Source organism: Sus scrofa, chromosome 7 (genome assembly GCF_054392235.1).
Source record: "Sus scrofa isolate SSC_HxYL_T2T_F1_AM1 chromosome 7, Sscrofa_HxYL_maternal_Yorkshire_Landrace_v2.0, whole genome shotgun sequence".
Classification (NCBI taxonomy): domain Eukaryota; kingdom Metazoa; phylum Chordata; class Mammalia; order Artiodactyla; family Suidae; genus Sus; species Sus scrofa.
This window is the reverse complement of record NC_139389.1, coordinates 42,420,739-42,441,474: the sequence shown is the minus strand read 5'-3', so window position 1 is coordinate 42,441,474 and position 20,736 is coordinate 42,420,739. Positions and strand designations below refer to the sequence as shown.

Below are 20,736 nucleotides of genomic sequence, written 5' to 3'. Positions count from 1 at the left end.
ATTCAGTGGTAGGTAAGATCAGGGAGGAAGTCAGTATAATATTGATCCAGTGCTCACACTTTACAAGGCTGCGCAGGTCTTTCGGCCTTTGATTTGATATGAATGAGGTGCTCGGCTCTGAGACTGTCTCCTTTTCATGGACGCAGCAGTCCATGTTGGCCCTGTTGAGCCAAACTCACCTCCAGAAAATGCCTGCACGTAATTTAAATAAGACCAGAGTCACTAAATGGTCGTTGTGAAAATTAAGCTATCTTGTGGGAAATATGGCTTGGCTGATCTTTCGAAAGGGTATTTTTAGTTTCGTTTAGTGGTTCGGCTCTTTCCTGTTAGGTTTTATTCTTCCTTCTGTCTTAGGTGATAATAGTCTGGCTCTGTGTGTGTCCACCCCAGGTCTTCACTTTCTGGACATCCTGTGTGACTTTTCCCAGGCAGACTGGTTATTCCTCTTTCACCTGTGCCCATAGTTTTTTGCCCATTGTTTTTTACCCATTTCCTGCAAAGATCGTAGTTGAACCAGATCCTTGAATCTGTGCCTTCACTGCAGCTTTCTCGAAAAAGGGACTCTGTATGTTCAAGCAGGGGGATGAGATGCCCGTACCTTGGTGAACCTAAGGTAGAATTCTTTACCTGTACAAAGGGACCCGTTTCTCCTCTCCTTCACAAATGCTACCCATGCTGGGACATAGAACATACTGACAGTGTCCTAAAGGCATGGTGAAAACTACAGTGGGAAAGAGGAGTGTAAATGCAAATGTGTACTAATTCCTTGAATGATCAAAAATCTACATTTTCCTAACACCTTCTGTTTCCTAAATGTAATCCTTTAGTTAAAGACGTTGGGGAGAGTCATATTAATAAAGTAGCAGGAGTAGAAATTATCCCAATGTAGAGAGAACTTTGAGAGATCAGCTAAAATAAATAACTTGGTTTTAATTTTGCTATGGACGTGGTTTTTCGTATTCAATAAAAGTGTTGATAATCCTTATGACTTTTAAGCCATTTGAAAGTGAGCAGTGCTGAAGCATTGCCTGATGTTATCAAGGCTTTTACTTCTGGGGCGGGGGGCACAGAATGGTGGTGATGGAGGGTTGTGGGGCGGGCGCTCCTCTTCACCTGCTGCCCATGTTGTCTCATAGACCAGGCCTCACTGTGTAATGGGATTGTGTAGTTGGGGGCATCCTTACTGAGACGGCTCTTGGAAACCAAAGCCCCTTCCTGGTCACAGGCTGTAAAGCACCTGGCTGCCCATTTCAGCCCAGTGCACTGCATGTCGAACTTGCTGCATAGAAGGCACCTCCCCCTTCTTATTGGAGGAAGAACAGATTTGTGGACACGGTAATTATCAAAGAAACAGGTCTATCTGGCATGAAAGGCCATTACAGGAATGAAACTCAGGATCAATTGCAGTGAGGGATGCTGTTGTTGGTCTGTATGTTTTGTCCAAACTGAGGTAGTCAGCGTTACCAGAAGCCGTAATTGTCTCCGACGTGTCAGGGGAGGAAAGAAGATTGCAGAGATGTAGGACGTGTTTCTAGAGTCTGGTCAAACACTCGACTCTAAGCCCTCTCCTGTGACGCTCACAAGTTTGACTGCAAAGAGCACCGCTATCATCCGCCTGTCATCGTCCCTCCGCGAGGCAGGAGCAGCGGTGCAGGTGGGCGGCTTGTGCGTGTACTTGTCGGCAGGCAGCCTGCAGTGGGGTCCCCTCTGGCCCCCCTTTGACGGTCTTCTCAGCTCAGAGTTGCCCCCGTGCTGGGCAGACAGGGAGGTGGTGTGAGTCCTGAGGGGGCACGGGGGGGATTTCATTATCCTCTGCCTGACATGGCAGCTCGGCTGAGTTTGACATAGTAATGGCCAGCGCTCCCTGTTGACAATCTCAGGTGCATTTTCGCTGCACACAGGCCTCAGCAGCCACTCCACAGGGACCTCCCAAAAGGAGTGGTTGTCTGGTGGGGCGCAGCGCGTGTCAGGATCACCCGGAGTTAGTTTAAAGTTGTAGCTGCCCTATTGCTTCCTCTTTCCTATGAAATATGTACTCCTCCCTTGAGAACCACTGGTATAAACTCCAGTTTTCATGAGGGGAAAAAAAGTAAAAGTCAAATAATGTCATCATGAATAACTCGTAGGGTATCAAGCTCTACTCTTATGTTTTGAGATTCAGAACTTCTTTCTTTCACTGTTCCTGGTCTTTGTTTCATAGTTCACGCTGCTCTGATGAGAGTAGTACTCTCCTAATAGACCTTAAAATTATTTAAAAATATCCGTGTTGGTTTTTAAAATCAGATTTTAATGTTATGACTTAATCGTATAATGATGCCAGGAAAAAAGTAAATAAAAGTAACTGCACTAGCTTTTTAAGATTTTAGTCTTCATTTTCCACCAAAGAGTTTCTTTCACATTTCTGTTGCCAGCATGTCATTCTCCTGCTGCTTCACTTGTACAGACGCATGCGGAGGCTTTGACCCTATGGGTTCAGACATCCATGGGAATAGCCCCACCTCAACCACACTGGCCAGATCTGGGCCTCAGACACAACCCGTAGCACTTCTGCCCCCACATCTACTGCTGCCACCACAGCCCATTCTCATCTGGTGGCTGCTTCTGGACGGTGCTGGGATGCATGCTTGCCTCGGAGACTCAGCCTGCGATGACTGTCTCCTCCGCAGGAGGCATTTGTAGGAAACTCTGTCTTAGCACTGACATGCGGAAGGAATGTTAGAATAGATACGACTGCTCTTTCAACATTAAACATCCCAAAGAATGTATTTGCTTTGCCTTGTCACTCCACTTTGTGATACCTACGTGGCATTTGCCAAATCCCTCCACTTTTTTGTAATAATTGCCAAAACCTCCTTTTCATTTACTCTTGTGTTTAAATTCACTTCTTTGAATACCTTCATCATTCAGTAACTAGAAAGAGAAAACTTTCCTGAACATTCATTTGGTAATACTGAGATGCAGTTTGCCCAGGAAAAGAAGAATAAATGCTGGATTCTTTCTTCTCATTTTCCTCTCTTCAAATTAAAGTGGTGGTTACGTAGCATCCTCCAAAGGTCACCAATGATGTTTGCTGGGGGTGGGGTGGGGAGGAAAGAGGGTACATATGTATCATTTCAGATTTGGGGATTAAATTAATTGGACATCTTTTAATCACTTACAATTATTTTTATTGGTATTCAAATTGTCCCCATCTTTAGCTTCTTTCTATTGGCTCCTGAGTCTTTCTGACATGCTCTCAGGAGCCCTCAGTAGCTCTGGTGTGACACAATGTAACAGGTTCATCTGGTACATCTCCTGCCCATGATCTGGAATCAGCCATTTCTACAGGAAGCCCTGGTTCCCTTCACTGGAAAGTGACATTTAGAAACCTCAGCCTAAGCACTACCTATTGGGTTGGTCGTTGTTCCCAGGCCTTTTCAGGGGACAGAAGCAGGAAATACATGCACATATATTTATTTATTTTATGTCGTGTATTTAACAGGTAAAATATGTCATGAGTGCCTGCTTTTATCTTTAATATGCTTTTTTCCCATACTGGAAATCTTGATTACTAGTGATAGAGCACAATAATTCATTGCCTTTGTCTTCAGGACATACCAAATAGTCTCAGAATTATATTACTAGTACTACCTTGAATCACATGATTACTGAAAATAGTGTAAGATTTTGCAATTATGTTCTGACCCCTTAGGTATATTCTGCTAGAGATGTACAGTAAAATTATTGTGTTTTAAAGTCACTTATAGTAATCTTCTAGGTGGTTATGCTGTCATTTCAGTGTAAAGATGGATTCGTTTGTTCCACTTTGCTTTCAATATTTAGTGATTGCCTTTAAAATTTTTTTGTTTTATAACTGTAAAATATCTACATAGTTCCAAAAAATCAAATCTACAAAGAGGTTATATTTGGAGAAATCAAGTTTCTGTTCCTCTCTCCTCTAGTCCTGTAGATAATCTCTTTTTCCCCTTTAGTTTTTTAGTTTCCCCTTTAAAAAATGGAAAAGAAGTAAATATATATGTGATTTATATTTTGTATTCTTCCCAGTATTCTTAAATAATTGTTAGCATATTATATGCTGTATGTGCTTTCTTTCTTTACCTTGTTTTTTGTTTTTTTTGGGTTTTTTTGTACTGAACACTTATCCTAGAGCTAGGTATATAGAAAGATATTATTTATTCCTTTTTAATAATTGCATGGTACTCATTAATGTAGATGTTCTGTAGTTTATTCAGCCAGTCCTCTGTTGATGAACCATCAGTCTTCTGCTACTACAAATTGCGTGATTGCCTTTGGGATAGATTCCTAGAAGACAGATTACTTGGTCAAAGGGTAAATGTATAATTTTGTTAGATATTGCCAAGTTCACCTCCACAGGGATTATACCATTTTAAAATTCTCATTGGCGATGTGTGATAACGACTGTTTCCCCATCAGCCTTGCGAATGGAGCATACTGCCAAACTTCTTGATTTTTGACCATTCGATAGATGAGAAATGGTATCCTGGTACAATTTTAACTGCATTTCTCTTATGAGGGAAAGTGAGCATCTTTTCATATTCTTCAGGGCTATTTGTACTTGTTTTTTCCTTTTTCAATAGCTCCTCTCTTCTTACAAATCTTATAGATGAATAGAGACCATGCTTCTAGTAAGACTTGGAGGAGCTGTAAGTTCTTAACACTGATCTGAGAGTGTGGTATTCAGCATTACATGAGTCTGGTTTCCCTCTTAAGTTCTCCTCATTCTTCTGGAGAAAATAGGCTCTCATAAGTCCCTTTCCATCTTTATCCTTGGCTCTACCTCTGCTTAAGAGATAGTAACTAGAGCATAGAGCTATAGGCTCAAATTTCAAGGTTCTTCAACCCTTTAGAGAGTAAGAAAAAGCTTCCATTACCAGCTTTAGTCCATTAAGTATTAACTCTGTGTCTACCAGCCTGGATCAAGGAAGACTGGTGCTTTGCTATTTTATCTCCTTGTTGTTAATTGACGTAGGGCAACGGAAATAAGCCACACCAGCATAGGAACTCTGTGTTGCTGAGGCTCTGGGAATACTCACTGCTGCCATCGGCAGGATCTGTGCTGTCTGAACAGGACACTGGAGCCCATATTCACCTGCTCTGGGCTGCCTGCAGTACCATCAGAAGGAGATTGACAGACATGTTTTCTTCCTTCCTCCCGTCTTCCATTCTCTCACCACTTTCTTCAGTTGATAGAACTTCACCAAAAACCCGGCTGGGGGGATACACACACACACACACACACACACACACACACACACACACACCTGGCAAGCTTGGGAAATGTAGTGTGTGGAGCTTTACACACTGAGATGTGGTAAGATATGGTGTAACAAAGGGGAGTGAGAGGAGCTGGAAGCGGAAAGACAGTGCAGAGACAGAAGTGTAAAGGGGCTCCAGCCATCAGGAAATCACCATCTGACTCGAAGTAACCCAATAAGCGCATCGGCAAGGCGTGGAAGAAGGTGGAGTGGAGAACACCAGACAAGGCACTGCACAGTGTGGAGGAAGGTTAAATCTTTAGTTGGGCTGTGAAGAAACCCAGCATGTTTTCTTGCCTAAAAAGAGAAGATTTCATGAAGAGTGGTATTTTGTGCTGGGTCTTGAAGAATTTGGTAAACAACACAGAACATTACGAATGTGCTAATTTACATAGCAACCAAAATGGCTGATACTCAGTCCCAGCTGGAGGCAGGAAATAGAAATCGGTGGTCTGTAGCTGCTCCTGTCATCTAAAAGTATTTTTGCAGCAGTGTGTTTATAATTCTGTAAAATCCTGGGAAAGTAAACAGAGTTGGAAATCTCTGCCATGAAGGGCTTTTGGCATCCACCGAACTAGGGATATGGCTTCTATGCTTTGCTGCTGTGTTTAAAAAGCATGTCCTCTGGAGCCAAAACAGGGAGCTGGGAGGAGAGTTTTCTAAAATGGCACTGTTGAGTCTGGACTAGTCTAGACCAAGAGGCTTTGCTTTTCCCAACCCATCTCTCTAACCAGATATTAAGGCTGGTTCTAATTGTCAGTGAAGCTTAACTTCTTTATCTACTGTAAATTACTGGGCATTAAGCAGACATTTATTAAGAAGCTGCCAAGTGTATCTAGGCACTGGGATAGGAAGAGACACAGGTGCAGTTTCTGCCTTGGAGGTTTGTGTGAGCTAATGAAGGAAAAAGACACTTAAACAGAAGGTGACAGCACAGTCAAATAAGTCATCTCCTGGGAGGATTCATCAGATGCTGTAGGAACACTGGGGCAGGAGCACCTAACCTGAGTTGGGGGGCACGTCAGGGAAGACCTCCCCATGGAGGTGATGAGGTCCTTAAGTCTTCCTAAGGGAGGAGACGGAGCGTCGCGGGAGGATCACATAAAGTGGTCCGTGTGTGCAAAGGCTTGTTAATCTCTGACCCCCTCGGAGCCAGTGCCCCTTCTGGTGGGCCACCTTGCATCTGGTGGGGGTGGGCGTTGGAGTAAGAGTTTAGAGTTATGTGGAGTCTCTCGCCCTTTCCCTGGAGAAGATTGAACATTATTTTCTCACAAGATCTTAAAGTTTTAGAAAAACGGAAATAAAATAAATACCCTGCAAGAAGGCATAAAGAATGTAATGCAGTTTGTTTGCCTCCCACCTTGGGGAGCCCATGTTCTCAAGCAAGAATGGGCCAGAGTCCTCACAGTGGGGAGAGCGTGGGGGATGATTGTGGAGTGACTTCCTCACAGTCACTTAGGATTCTCAGTTTAGTCTGTGCTCCTTTGTGTACATTTAAGTTTCACTATCTTTTTATGTCTGTTCTTTTGTTGTTTTGTTTGAGAATAAAGACTGCCTGGAAAAGTTTTTATTGCTCTTATTTTATACAATTTACTTGTACATTTTGCAGAAATGAAATTTTTGAATCCTATATTCCCTTGTTACAGCAGGGATATAATAGGGTGTGTGGGAGTTCCTGTCGTGGCTCAGTGGTTAACAAATCCGACTAGGAACCATGAGGTTGCGGGTTCGATCCCTGGCCTTGCTCAGTGGGTTAAGGATCCAGCGTTGCTGTGAGCTGTGGTGTAGGTTGCAGATGCGGCTCAGATCGTGCATTGCTGTGGCCCTGGTGTAGGCTGGCAGCTGTAGGTCCTATTCGACCTCTAGCTTGGGAATTTCTATGTGCTGTAGGTAAGGCCCTAAAAAAAAAAAAAAGTAATACACATTCACATACATCTTTTTTTAACTAACTGTTTTTTGGAGATCTTTCCTTACCAATATGTAAAGAGCTTTCCCATTCTTTTTTTTTTTTTTTTTTTTTTTTTTTACATTTGTGCACTATTCTATTGACTGGAGGTGCTGTTATTTAATTTCTTTAACCAGTCCCCTTTGATAGACATGTAGATGTTTCCAGTCTTTTACTATGAATAACAATTCTGAAATGACCCATTTTATAAATAGTGAGATTTAATCAGAGATAGTCCCAGTAAAGCCTAAAACAAACAAGCAAAATACCCATTATTACCCCCAGGGCAAGCTGTGTAATTTTCAGTGCACTGTGCAGAATGAAAATGTGGAACCCCTTGTTCCAAGGGTAGGGAAAAAAGTGCCCTTAAAAATGTTTTGAAAAGAAAACAGTCTTTCAATCTGGTCATGGTGTTTTTATTCTTTTTTTTTTTTTCTTCCTTTTCCCTGTCTTTTTAGGGCCACACCTGTGGCATATGGAAATTTTGCAGGCTAGGGGTCGAATCAGAGCTGTAGCTGCTGGCCTACATCACAGCCACAGCAATGTGGGATCTGAGCCGTGTCTGTGACCCACACCACAGCTCAAGGCAACATGGATCCTTAACCCACTGAGTGAGGCCAGAAATCCAACCCGCATCCTCATGGATACTAGTCAGGTTCATTACCTCTGACCCACAACAAGAACTTCCTACTTGTTCTTTAATGTCATTCTAAGTAAAGAAAAATGAAACTTTTAAATTATTAGCATGAATTTTATCATCATCTTTATATTATACAGTGGTGGTTTTAACTGCAAATATAAGGGCCTTTATCTTATGAGCAGAATTACCAAAGTTACACAGTTCACATTTGGTAGTTCATACATGTGTGTGTATTTATTTCACACCAGAACAGTGGAAATCCTGCATGGAACTAAACCGTTTTTATTTCATGTCTTAATTCACACACCTTCTACCAAAACTCTCTACCTGTGACTTACATGGTAAGCTTCCTTAGTAAGGAGATACTGGAGGGAAAGGGGCTATGAGCTGCCTGTCTTTCAGCATGTCATTGTTTTCATCTTAAGCATTTGGCTAATACAGGGACGTAGCAGAGTGGACAAGGGTACGATAGAGTTCCTTGGTTGTTGGTGCCGCTTAGGACATTGTCACCTTTTTCCTACATTGGAGGCAGGTTCTGGCTGGAAGGGAAAGGGGCCTCTCAGGGCTGTCGGCAGCCCTGCCTGCTTAGGCGCAGTCATGGCACGTCGACTTCAGCTTTACTTTGAGTCTCACTCAACTCTGCGTGTGGCGGGTCCCCTGGAATGCTGTGATTCTGGGGCGTGGTGAAGACTCTACACAGATAGGCGCAGCAGGAAACTGTGGACACTTGTTTGGTGTGTATTTGCACTCCTCAGAGGCTTGCTCCATTGTCCCGCCAGACTTGATTTTAAAAAAAACATAAGTTCGGCAGTTGCCGCTGTGGCACAATAGGTTAAAGATCCAGGCTTGTTGCTGCAGCAGCTCGGGTCTCTGCTGTGGCAAGAGTTTAGTCCCTGGAACCTGGGAACTTCCATGTGCTGCGGTTGTGGCCATAAAAAAGTAAGTAAGTAAATAAATAACCTAAGTTTAAAGGTAAGACTACTAAGAACTTAAGGATAGGCACAGCAGAGCATTAGACTGAGTGTGGGTCCCTTCGGAGTGCAGGACCTGTCTGAAAGCAGAGGTTGCACACCCATGAAGCTGGTTCTCATTACACCTTCAGTTTAACATTGCTCTGAAATTCAAGAGGTTGTGGTGGGGGGAGGAAAAAGGGGAAGAGGTGAAGAACAAAAAATATGTACGGTAAGTCTTGGGGGAAGGGGACCAAATGTCATTATTTGCAGATGTGATATAAGATACACAAGGAAATGAACAGAAAAATTATTAGACTCTAAGGAATGTAGCCAGATACAATAGGGTTTTTTTTTAAACATTTATTTTTTTAATTGAAGTATAGTTGATTTACAATGTGGTGCCCGTTACTGCTGTACAGGAAAGCTACCCAGTCATACATGTTACTGTCTCATCCTCCACCATGGTCTACCCCAAGAGACTGGATGCAGTTCCCTGGGCTGTACAGTAGGAACATTGCTTATCCATTCTAAATGCAATAGCTTGCATCTACTAACCCCACATTCCCAGTCCATCCCACTCCCTCCCTTCTCCCTCTTGGCAACCACAAGTCTATTCTCCATGCCTGTGAGTCTGTTTCTATTTCATAGATAGGTTCATTTGTGCCATATTTTAGATTCCACATATAAGTGCTATCATATGGTATTTGTCCTTCTCTTTTGTAGTTCACTTAGTATGAGAATCTCTAGTTGCATCCATGTTGCTGCAAATGGCGTTATTTCATTCTTTTTTATGACCGAGTAGTATTCCATTGTGTATATGTACCACATCTTTTTAATCCATTCATCTGTTGATGAATATTTAGGTTGCTTCCATATCTTGGCTATTGTGAATAGTGCTGCTATGAACATAGGGGTTCATGAATCTTTTTGAGTGAAAGTTTTGTCTGGATATATGCTTAGGAGTGGAATTGCTGGGTCATATGATAGTTCCATATTTAGTTTTCTGAGGTAGCTCCATACTGTTTTCCATAGTGATTGTGCCAATTTATTCTCCCCCACTACAGTGTAGAAGGGTGTTCCCTTTTCTCCACACCCTCTCCAGCGATTATTTGTAGACTTATTTATGATGGCTGTTCTGACCAGTGTGAGGTGGTACCTCACTGTAGTTTTTATTTGCATTTCTCTGATAATTAGTAGCCAGATATAATACTATATACAAAAATCAAATTTTCTCAAATACTCTCAATAACCAGTTAGTATATTGGGGAAATTCCATTCATAATAGCAATAAAAACCATGTAATACCTGGTAACAATTCATAAGCCATACTTTTCCTTAATATCTAGTCCATCCCTAGCCATATCACCCAGGATCACTCATCTCTAAACCATCTATGCCATTAGAGCTGGGATAAGGGTCAAGAACAAAGGTGGGAGGCAAAAGGATGATGTGAGCTCATAAATAGTATAGATATGAGGTGAGCACGCAGAGGAGATCTGCTAGAAATTTTTAACTGCCCCTCACCCCAACCCTGCAAACACAAAATACCTACCTAGTAATAAAGCCCATAATTCTACAGGTTCTAATATAAAGAAACTGTAAATCTTTAAAAACACTGAATAATGGAAAGATATATTCCCGGATGGGAAAATTCAGTATAGACATTGGTTCTTCCCCATCTTAATTTAAGATGCAGGACTACTCAGAATCCCAACTGTGCTTTAAAAAGGAAAAAAAGAACTTAAGTTTTTTTAAAAAAATTTTTCAAGAGAATAAATAGAAATCCCTTTCCTATAAAAAAAGGAGAAGAAGAAAATGAGAAATCTAGTACCACCAGGTATTAAAATTAGTACTACATACTAAAGTAGTAGGGCATTAATGCAAGAATAAATTGGTAGATTGGATTAAGGAATTATGCAAACTCTGAATTTGATCACAGTATATATAAGGATATAGCGCAAAGTAAAGATGACATTTCACATCAGTTGAGAATGGAAAGGTAATACAGTAAATGGTGCTGAGACAGTTGACAATTGAAAACACATGAGATTTTCCTCATACCGTAAACAAAAATAGTTTAAAGTTAAGAGGTAGATTTTACATTACTCCAAAAGAACTATAGAGAATTATTAATAAATGTTTATCTGATCTCAAGGTGAGGAACTACTTCTTTAGCATAAATCCAAAGGCAGAAACCATAAACAGAATTCAAATATGTTTGACAAACTGGGAAAAAATAGTTGCAACATATATGACAATGAGTAATTGTCTTTAATATAAATGAAGTACTTTCCAAATAGGTAACCAAAGAAAATATGAACCCAATAAGAAATGTGTACAAACAGCAGTTTATGTAAAAAGAAAGAAAAACACAGTAGTCAATAAAATTAGAAGAGTTTGACTTCACTAATAAGGAAATGCAAATCAAAATAAGATCCTTTTGGCCTGTTTTATTGGCAGATATGTTTAATTTAAAAAATTTTATGTACATAAGGAATTACCGCTGTGGCTCAGTGGTTAACAAGCCCAACTAGTATCTATAAGGTTGCAGGTTTGATCCCTGGCCTCACTTAGTGGGTTGAGGATCCGGCATTGCCATGAGCTGTGGTGTAGGTCGCAGACATGGCTCAGATCCCAAGTGGCTGTGGCTGTGGTGCAGGTCAGCAGCTACAGCTCTGATTCGACCCCTAGCCTGGGAACCTCCATGTGCCACAGGTGTGGCCCTAAAAAGGTAAAAAAAAAAAAAAAAAACTGTTGGCAAAGATGTTTTCAATGAAAATACACAGTGTGGGTGAGACTGTCATGTCATGAAATGAGCAGTGTCATATATTGCTGAGATACGGTATATGGTATAAATTTTCTAAAAGACAATTATGTACTAGCTGTCTTAAAAATACCCTTTGATCTACTACCTTTTTGGTTTTGGCCACACCTACAGCATATGGAAGTTCTCAGGCCAGGGATCAAATCAGAGCCACAGAGATCTTAACCTGCTGTGCCACAGTGGGAACTCCTTGATCTGCTACTTTTACCTTTTGTAATTTATCCCATGGAAATCTTCAGGAAGAGCATGTCTTTTACATGAATGTTAAGCACAGTGTCATTTATGATAAGCAAAAGTGTCCGACCATAGGGGCATAATGAAATAAATTCTGGCGTATTAACATATCAAAATTCCTGTGTAGCCATTTGTAACATAGGGAAATGCCCACACATAATGTAAAATAAAAGTAGGGATACCATCTTTATAGCCAGATCGATGCCAGTATTTTAAAATTAAAGGTAATACACACATTTTAAGATATATATGCCTTAATTTGCCAGGGCTGCCATTAAAAAAAATACCATATCCTGGGTAGCTTAAACAACAGAAATTTATTTTCTCGCAATTCTGAAAGTTGGATGTCTAAGATCAAAGCATCAGCAGGTTTGATTTCTCCTGAGACCTCTCTCCATGGCTTGTAGACAGTGTCTTCTCACTCTGTCCTCACGTGGCTTTTTTTCATGTATTCCCATCCCTGGGGTCTCCTCTTCTTGCCAGGACACCTGCCACACTGGATGAGGGCCCCATCCTTAGGAACTCTTTTAATCTTAATTGCCTCTTTATTTTATTTATTTATTTATTTTGCTTTTCTCCTTTTATTTTTCTATTCTCCTTTTATTTTGCTTTTTAGGGCCACACCCATGGCATATGGAGGTTCCCAGGCCAGGGGTCAAATCAGAGCTATAGCCGGTGGCCTACGCCAGAGGCATAGCAATGCAGGATCCAAGCCATGTCTGCTAGCTACACCACAGCTTATGGCAATGCCGGATCCTTAACCCACTGAGCAAGGCCAGGGATCAAACCCACAGCCGCATGGTTACCAACCAGATTCATTTCCGCTAAGCTACAGTGGGAATTCCTTAATTGCCTCTTTAAAGGCCTGCCTCCAAATACAGTCACACTCTAAAGTTCTGGGGTTACCACCTCAAAATATGAATTTGGGAGAGACACAGTTCAGTTGACACAACAATGCATTACCCAAGAACGTAAGTCCATAGCAGTGCGTTAAAAAAGAACATAGGGAACAATATCAAAATGTTAACAGAGGAGTTCCTGTTGTGGCTCAGTAAGTTGAAGACCCTACATAGTCTTCGTGAGGATGTGGGTTTGATTCCTGGCCTCACTCAGTGGAGTAAGGATCTGGTGTTGCTGGAAGCTGCAGCATAGGTTGCAGTGCAGCTCGGATCTGGTGTTGCTGTGGCATAGGCCAGCAGCTGCAGCTCAAATTTGACCCTTAGCCTAGGAACTTTCTTATGCCGCAGGTGCAGCCCTAAAAAGAAAAAAACGCCGACAGAGGTTTTCTGGATGGTGGGATTCCAAGTAATTTTAATGTTTTTAGTTGTATCATTCTGTGTTACATATTTTCATGTGAATGTGTTACTTTTCTAATCAGAAGAAAATTAATGCTTCTTTTTCTTTTTTTTTTTTTTTTTTTCCTTTTTATGGCCTCACCCATGGTATATGGAAGTTCCCAGGCTAGGGGTTGAATAGGAGCTGCAGCTGCTGGCCTACATCACAAGCATAGCAGTGCAAGATCTGAGCTGAGTCTGTGACATACCCCACAGCTCATGGCAATTCTGGATCCTTAACCTGCTGAGTAAGGCCTGGGATCGAACCCACATCCTCATGGATCCTAGTCAGGTTCTGTTACTGCTGAGGCACAAAGGAACTCCCAGTGATTCTTTTTCAAATAAAGCTATTTCCACATTGTCTGTCTTAAGTTAGAGACAAGGCAGAGTGGGCAGAGCTGGCATCTGTGCCCTCAACATCACTCTTACTCCCAAATACAGCCCACTAGGAGTTCCTATTGTGGCTCAGCAGTAATGAACCCCAACTAGTATCCATGAAGATGTGGGTTCGATCCCTGCCTCGCTCAGTGGGTTAAGGATCCTGTGTTGCTGTGGCTGTGGTGTAGGCTGGCAGCTGCAGGTCCAGTTTGTCCCCTAGCCTGGTTACTTCCATATGCCACAAGTGCGGCCCTAAAAAGCAAAAAACAAGCAAACAAACAAATATAGCCCACTAAATTAAGAAAAGTCCCATTTCTGGGTTAGATAGGGAATTTAGTGATTCACCTGAGGATTTTATTGAGTAAACCAAGAGTCCTTGAGAATCTAGATAAAAGATGCCAAGCAATAAAGAGTGTATATAGGAGTTCCTGTTGTGGCTCAGCGGTAATGAACCTGACTAGTATCCTTGAGGATGAGGGTTGGACTCCTGCCTCCGCTCAGTGGGTTAAGGATCTGGTGTTGCCGTAAGATGTGGTGTAGGTCACAGACCCAAATCAGATCTGACTTGGCTATGGCTGTGGTGTAGGCCGACAGCTGCAGCTCCAATTCAACACCTAGCCTGGGAACTTCTATATGCCACAGGTATAGCCCTGAAAAGAAAAAAATAAATAAGTAAATAAAACCCCTTTAAAGGAAAAAAAAAGTGTATATATGGTATGATTCCACTTACAAACAATTCCAGATCTCAAAAACTAATACATAGTGACAGAAAGCAGATTCACATTTGCCTGGGGCTGGGGGGGAATTACAGTGCTCACGAAGAAACTTCTGAGGGTGATGGAAAGGTTTGTTAACTTGATTTCGATAATAGTTTTGTGGGTGTATACGTATGTCTAACTCATCAAATTGTACATTTCAAATATGTGCAGTTTATTGCATGTCAGTTATATCCCAAGAAAGATGTTTAAAAATGGGAAGAAGAAACTGGAAGGAAAGATTTCAGTAGCCTTTTTGATGTTACTTATTTATTAAAATAGTGATGAGAGGGCTGTGGTTTCCTGAGGCAAAGGAAATCTTCGGAATCTGGAGCTATTGGAGCAGACTGCTCTGCTGCATGAAATGTTTTGGGAGGGGCTTCTAAACCCGATTGCCTTTTCTGCCTCATAACATTGCGACAGGACCTGGGCGTGTCGCTGATGTGAACAAAGTGAAGTGATGTGTGATGTCAGGTGCCTGGTATAGGTGAGCCAGTCGGAGACACAACGATCTTTTTGAATTTATTGGCTCGTTAATATTGTGAAGATGGGTATGTTTCTTTTATAGCTGCATTCGATACTTATCTTTTTAAAGACAGGAATCGGCACAGTGCTACGAGAGAAATGTACTTAAAAATCACAACATTACCTGTGGTAAAATTATCATAAAAACTGTCTGGTACTCAAGCAGGGGATTGCTTCAATTCTGCCCTCATAATGACAGGAAATGGTCGTTGGTAAAGTTGTTTTCCATGAAGCTGTGATGAAATCAACTAAAACGGTAATAAAATAGAATGTAAAAGTGAGGGGCTCAAGTGAGATATAAAAGTGCAGAAGGTGTGAGAATGTTCAAATTAGGATCTTCAGGAAATGATTCTGTAAAATATTAAATATGAATTGATTGAGTTCTCGGTTCAGAACTGTCAGCTGTGCAGCGTTTCTCGTGGCTGTGGGAGGTGGACTTCCCTCCCTCCATGCCCACCCCCTGCCCTGTCGTCCCATTTTCCCCACCCCCAGTCTCCCCTGCCCCGCTCCTCACTGGGTAGCTACCATTTTGCTAATGGCCAGAGAAGCTGGATAACCGAGAAATGGTCTTTGGTGGTAGATGATAGTTGAGGAAAGGGCTTGGAGCCCCATTTCCTTCTTTCTTGCTTAAGACCAAGGAAATTTTCACCCCAGGAGCATTATCATACTTTTTTCAAAGTCATCTTTTGATGAATTAATGTTCAATAGATGCCTGTTATAGAAAATTGGAAGCACAGCTTAGTAAAACCTCAGCAAGCTGTGGAAGTACACTAAAATGCCTATCATCAGGGGTATTTTTATATTATAGACATAACTTTATATTGATACTATATTCCAAATGTCAGATCTGTTCCCTTCTTGCCACCACTGCTGCTAGCACCCTGGAGCAGACCAGCCTGTCTCTCTTGCGCTGTTGTCTGTCACGCCTGCCTACTCAGCCCCGTCCCTGCATCCTCTCTGGTCCTTCCCCTTGTTCAACACACCCCTGTCGGAGCACTCCTTTGCTCGGAATCATTGAGAACCTTACCACCACTCTTAGGATAAAGTTCAGAGTCTTCACCATGGCCCTCAAGGCTGAGCACAATCTGATGCCTGTGGACCTGCTCTGTCCTGTCCAAGTCTCCATCCAGCTTTCTGCCTCCAGGCCACAAGCCTTCCATTCCTCGAAGTCAGGTGCTTTCGCTGACCATGGGGCCTTGAACTTGCTACTCCCTCGGGAATGCTTCTCACCCTCACCTCATCACACCCCACCCCCTTTATCTCCATAACTGCCCATAGACATGTAAGGTAGTTATTGATAAATATGTATTTATTGCCTTTTTAACCCTTGTTTTCCAGTTGATTCTATATTGCTCCTTTGTTCCTTTCTTTTTTTGGTTGGATGATTTCATTTTATGCTTGTGTCTTCTTTTTAGTTTTTGTGGATGTATTGTTTGGTTTTGATTTGTGGTTGCCCTGTTTTTCAAGTACATTAACCCCTTCCTGTATCTGCTTGCTTTAGCCTGAGAGTCATATAGGCTCTCCTTCACATCTCAGCTTAAGTGTTATTTCTTAAGAAAAGTTTTGCCTGACCCTCTACCCCCAGTTCAGGTTAAAGTTTCTTTGTATGATGCTAATGGCTCTGGGGGTTTTTCTTCAAAGTACTTAGTTTCATTTGCAGTGAAACATTTGTTCACATGATTTGATAATAGAAGAGACTGTGTCTGTTCTGTTCCCTGCTATATTCCCAGCATGTGAAACCCCAATAGTCAATAAACGTTTGCTGGATAGGTGGATGGGCAGGTGGACGGATGGAAGGAATGATGTGTTGCCTTCTGAGGACCAGAAGATCGATGCAGATTCTGGTTCCCACTCTGTTGCCGATTTGTTGTGTAATAAATAAGACACAATCCCAATCCCTCTGAGCCTTCAGTTTCTCAGCAATAAAATGAAAAAACTAACTTAACGATCTGTTCTTTTGTTTTAAAACTAGTAACCTTTAGGTGTAGATAACTGTGTTCATCATGTACCTTAGGTCATGACACGTCATCCTCAGTGATCCAAGCAAGGCCTTCTCTTTTATTTGTACTTCCTCATCTCTGTTGAACCTCATCCCTCCTCTTAGGACTGTCTCTGATATGTTTGCTTATGTCCTTAATGTGTACATATATTTGGAAAATCTGTAATGGTGGGGGCAGGAGAGTATATGGGTTTTAATCGTCAAAAGTGTACGAATGCTATAAATCTTACACTTTTTCATGCTTTTCTCACCTAACATTGTTTTTATGACCTATAAATCATTGTTTCTTAAGGTTAGTATTTCATCATCATAATTATAAATATATTGCTAATGAATGTATATAGTTACTATTTGCCAGACACTGTTCTAAGCTCTTTACATAAAATCATGTAACCTTCACACCAGTCTTGTAAAGAAGGTACTGTTATTGACGAACCCATTTCATTCACTCCCGTGGTGACGGAGACCTAGGTTGCCTTCAGCTTCTTGTTCTCAAAACCAGTGCTGTAACCAGTTTCCTTGTGTCAATCTCCTTTGTATCTCTGTGAGACCTGTATTCAAATGTATGATCCCTGGATTTCCTGTTGTGACTTAGTGGATTAAGAACCTGGCTAGCATCCATGAGGAGGCAAGTTTGATCCCTGGCCTCGCTTAGTGGGTTAAGGATCCGGCGTTGCCAAGAGCTATGGTGTAGGTTATAGACGTGGCCCAGATCCAGCATTGATGTGTCTGCATTTCTCTAATTCTTAGTGGTTTATTCAGTCCCTGCTACTGCTACCACCCCAGGGCAAGCCACCACCATCTCTCATCACTGCTTCCCTAGTGCATCTACTCGTGGGTCTCCCTGTATCCTCTCTAGTCCTTTTCTTGTTCTCTACCCTCCAGCCAGAGTCATCTTAACTGGAACCCTGCTTTGCTCACAGTCACTCTTTAATGCACTGAAATGATAGACGACCCATGCTTGCATTCCTAGGATAACTGTTACTTGGACATGATGTATTTTCTAAATAATTAGTGAATTTGTTGGCTAATATTTACTTTCACATTTTTACACCTGTTTTCCTGAAAAAAAAAAAAAAAGGGCCTATAAGTTTCTTTTCTTGTCTCTAAGTCATTTTATAACCAAAGTTATATTGAAATGAGAGGCTTTCCCTCCTTTTCTCTTTTCTGGATCAATCCGTAATAAGATATAAATTATCTATTCCTTGAACTAAGTTGAAAGTTCCTCAACTTTCTTTTCTAACTGTAAACTTGGTGACTTGATAATTAAGCTACCATAGCTGTGAGAGTCTTACTAGTGTTTCATTGATTGTGTAGATTAGTCGAGCAAATTCACAGATACCCAAGACCTCAGTGATATCAGAGGGGTTAACCTACCATGGGCACAAAACAGTATGTTTTCCATCATGTGGCCATGGAAACAGGATGAAATGGGAGTTCCACAGCCACCTGGTATCTGTTTTTATTCATTTGTTTTCTTAAATTTTACCCACAAAAACTTTGATGTATAAGTTGTATCTGATGTATTACAAAGAAGCCCCCCTCAACTCACCCCAACCCCAGCTGGCTTCCTGGACTCTCCTTCATCATAGCACACTGCTTTATTTTACTGCTTCTCTCCTGCTGCACTCCTCTCATTACTGTCTGTCTGATTTTTTTTTTTTTTTTTTTTTTGCTTTTGCTTTTTAGAGCTACACTCGCAACATATGGAGTTCCCAGGCTAGGGGTCGAATCAGGGCTATAGCTGCAGGATCCTTAACCCACTGCACAAGGCTAGGAATCGAACCTGCAACCTCATGGTTCCTAGTCAGATTTGTTTCCCCTGTGCCATGATGTGAACTCCACGTCTGTCTGATTGTTATGGCTCTACGGGAGAATTGGGTTCTTTAAGCCTGAAGACAAAGAGATTGATGAAAGGGTTGGTTTTGGCAAGATTGGAATAGTGGGCTGCTGAGGGAGAGGGTTTCATCTCTGCTAACTTGGCAGGTGACAGGAAAGAAATTCTCATGCTGTGCGTAGTTTCGTGATGGAGAGATTCTGCAGTAGACGCAGGGTGTGGGTGTCAACACGCAGTGGCTTAAAGAACTTGGGGCCATGCACACTCAGTCTTGTCAGTTTAAACCGCTTCCATAAGCTTTGCATCACGATTCTCCGAATCTCACTCTCAGAGCTAGAATGAAACCAGAACACGTGACACTGCTATTCAGACGGCTCCCATTCGTCTTAGTACATATTACTTTGAACCATAGTACTGATTTTCGTATCATTTTATTTTCATTTCTCATTTGGCTGAGGACACAGTGCATGCAGAGGAGCTTATTCGTCAGTGACTACCCGGCACACACAGTCCATGTGATGGCAGTTAAGCTGAGATCCGGCGACTAACAAACAAGCTGTAAAATCTGAAAGGCAGGATTTCTTAGGGTAGATCAGTTATAATAATTTTACATCTCAGTATTTCACAAACCTGACGTTTTGTATAATAAACAATTAACTGCCTGCTTTTGACATTTGAAAGTTAATGTGAAGGGAGTTATAAAACAGACACTGTAAACATCACCTCCCAAAGTGAGGTGGTAAATGGCTATCGGCCTCCGGGAGGCTAAGACCTAATTATTCCTCACAGTGCACTCTGTCCCTTTTTACTACCCGTTTGGGTTTCATTGTCTTTGATAAACAAGATAATTGATATAAATGAATGTGATCCTGTAAAATGGCTCCCCAATTGCAGGTTTTCATGCCAGAGGTGTAATTTTCCTGATGGCGCATCACTGCTAATCTTTAAATGGGTAGGTCGGTGATCTGCCTTTAATGAGACATTAGGTGAATCTCTGCTTACCAGAGCTGATAAAAACATTGGGTGTATCCAGGGCACAGGAAGAAATGACTAGTGGTCACGTTCACGAGCCAGAGCTGGGGGTTTAGAGTTGGGAATGCAAGAGAACGCTCTGGGGCATGGAAAGGAGATGCAGTCCTCCTCAGGAAGAGGGCAAGGGCAGGGTCTGCTGAAAAGGGAGGTCTGGCCGCACGTGGCTTTCCCCTCATTCTCCGGCCCCAGCTCTAAGTGGTCACTTAGAATGGTGATTTTGCCGATCTGGCTGACCCCTGGGCTGAAGATAGCAGTCACAGAAGCCCTAAAGTGCTTTCTCCTCTTATTTGCCAGAAGAGGACTGGGACTTTACAGAACTACCATGTTTGTCCCTTAAATTAATGCTCAGCTGTCTCCGTCCCCTCTTGGAAGGCTCTTTAGGAAATGTCAAGGGCCAAGCAAGCAGAAGAGGGGCTGGGGGAAGGCTGGAACAAGATCACTGGCAACCTGTGGGAAGAATGAATGAAAGAGAAAGGGGGCAAACACTTAGCAGAGAGGGTAAAATGGTATAGCCTAAAAGAATGACTTCTTTCAGGGCGATGATGTGCAACTTAGCACTCCAGAGTCTTGGTGTTTTAAAAGAGTAATCATAATTACTTACTTGTCTGGGGCATCTAATATTTGGCTTTAAAAACTAATTTAAGCTCACGGCAAGGAAAACCAGGGCGAGATGAGATTTCTTCCCGGCAGTTTTCGTTGGCAGTGTTATCACACAGCCTTTCAAAGATCCAGCACACTAAGGGTAGTCTGCTGTCCAGTTGAATGTCATCTCTTCACCGAACGGGTGGGCCTCCTCCCTCCCCTCTCTCTCTCTTGAAAGGTTAGCCTTTCTTCCGAATAGTGCAGGTTTTTCCAGCAACATCTGTCAACTTGGCAACGAGCACACCCTAAGGAAATTACAAACATTTGAAGACCATCTAAATACAGTGGGGAACCTGTCCTCTCCTCCTTCTCTCCTCTCCCCCTCTGCCTTCCCTCAAGAAGCGTAGGGCACCCACATGGCA

At 42.0% G+C, this 20,736-nt stretch overlaps 1 protein-coding gene across 4 annotated transcripts in view; it reads left to right on the top strand.

Annotated features, from left to right (window-relative positions):
- Positions 1-20,736, top strand: part of BTBD9 (BTB domain containing 9) — a 406,522-nt gene that overhangs the window by 262,163 nt on the left and 123,623 nt on the right.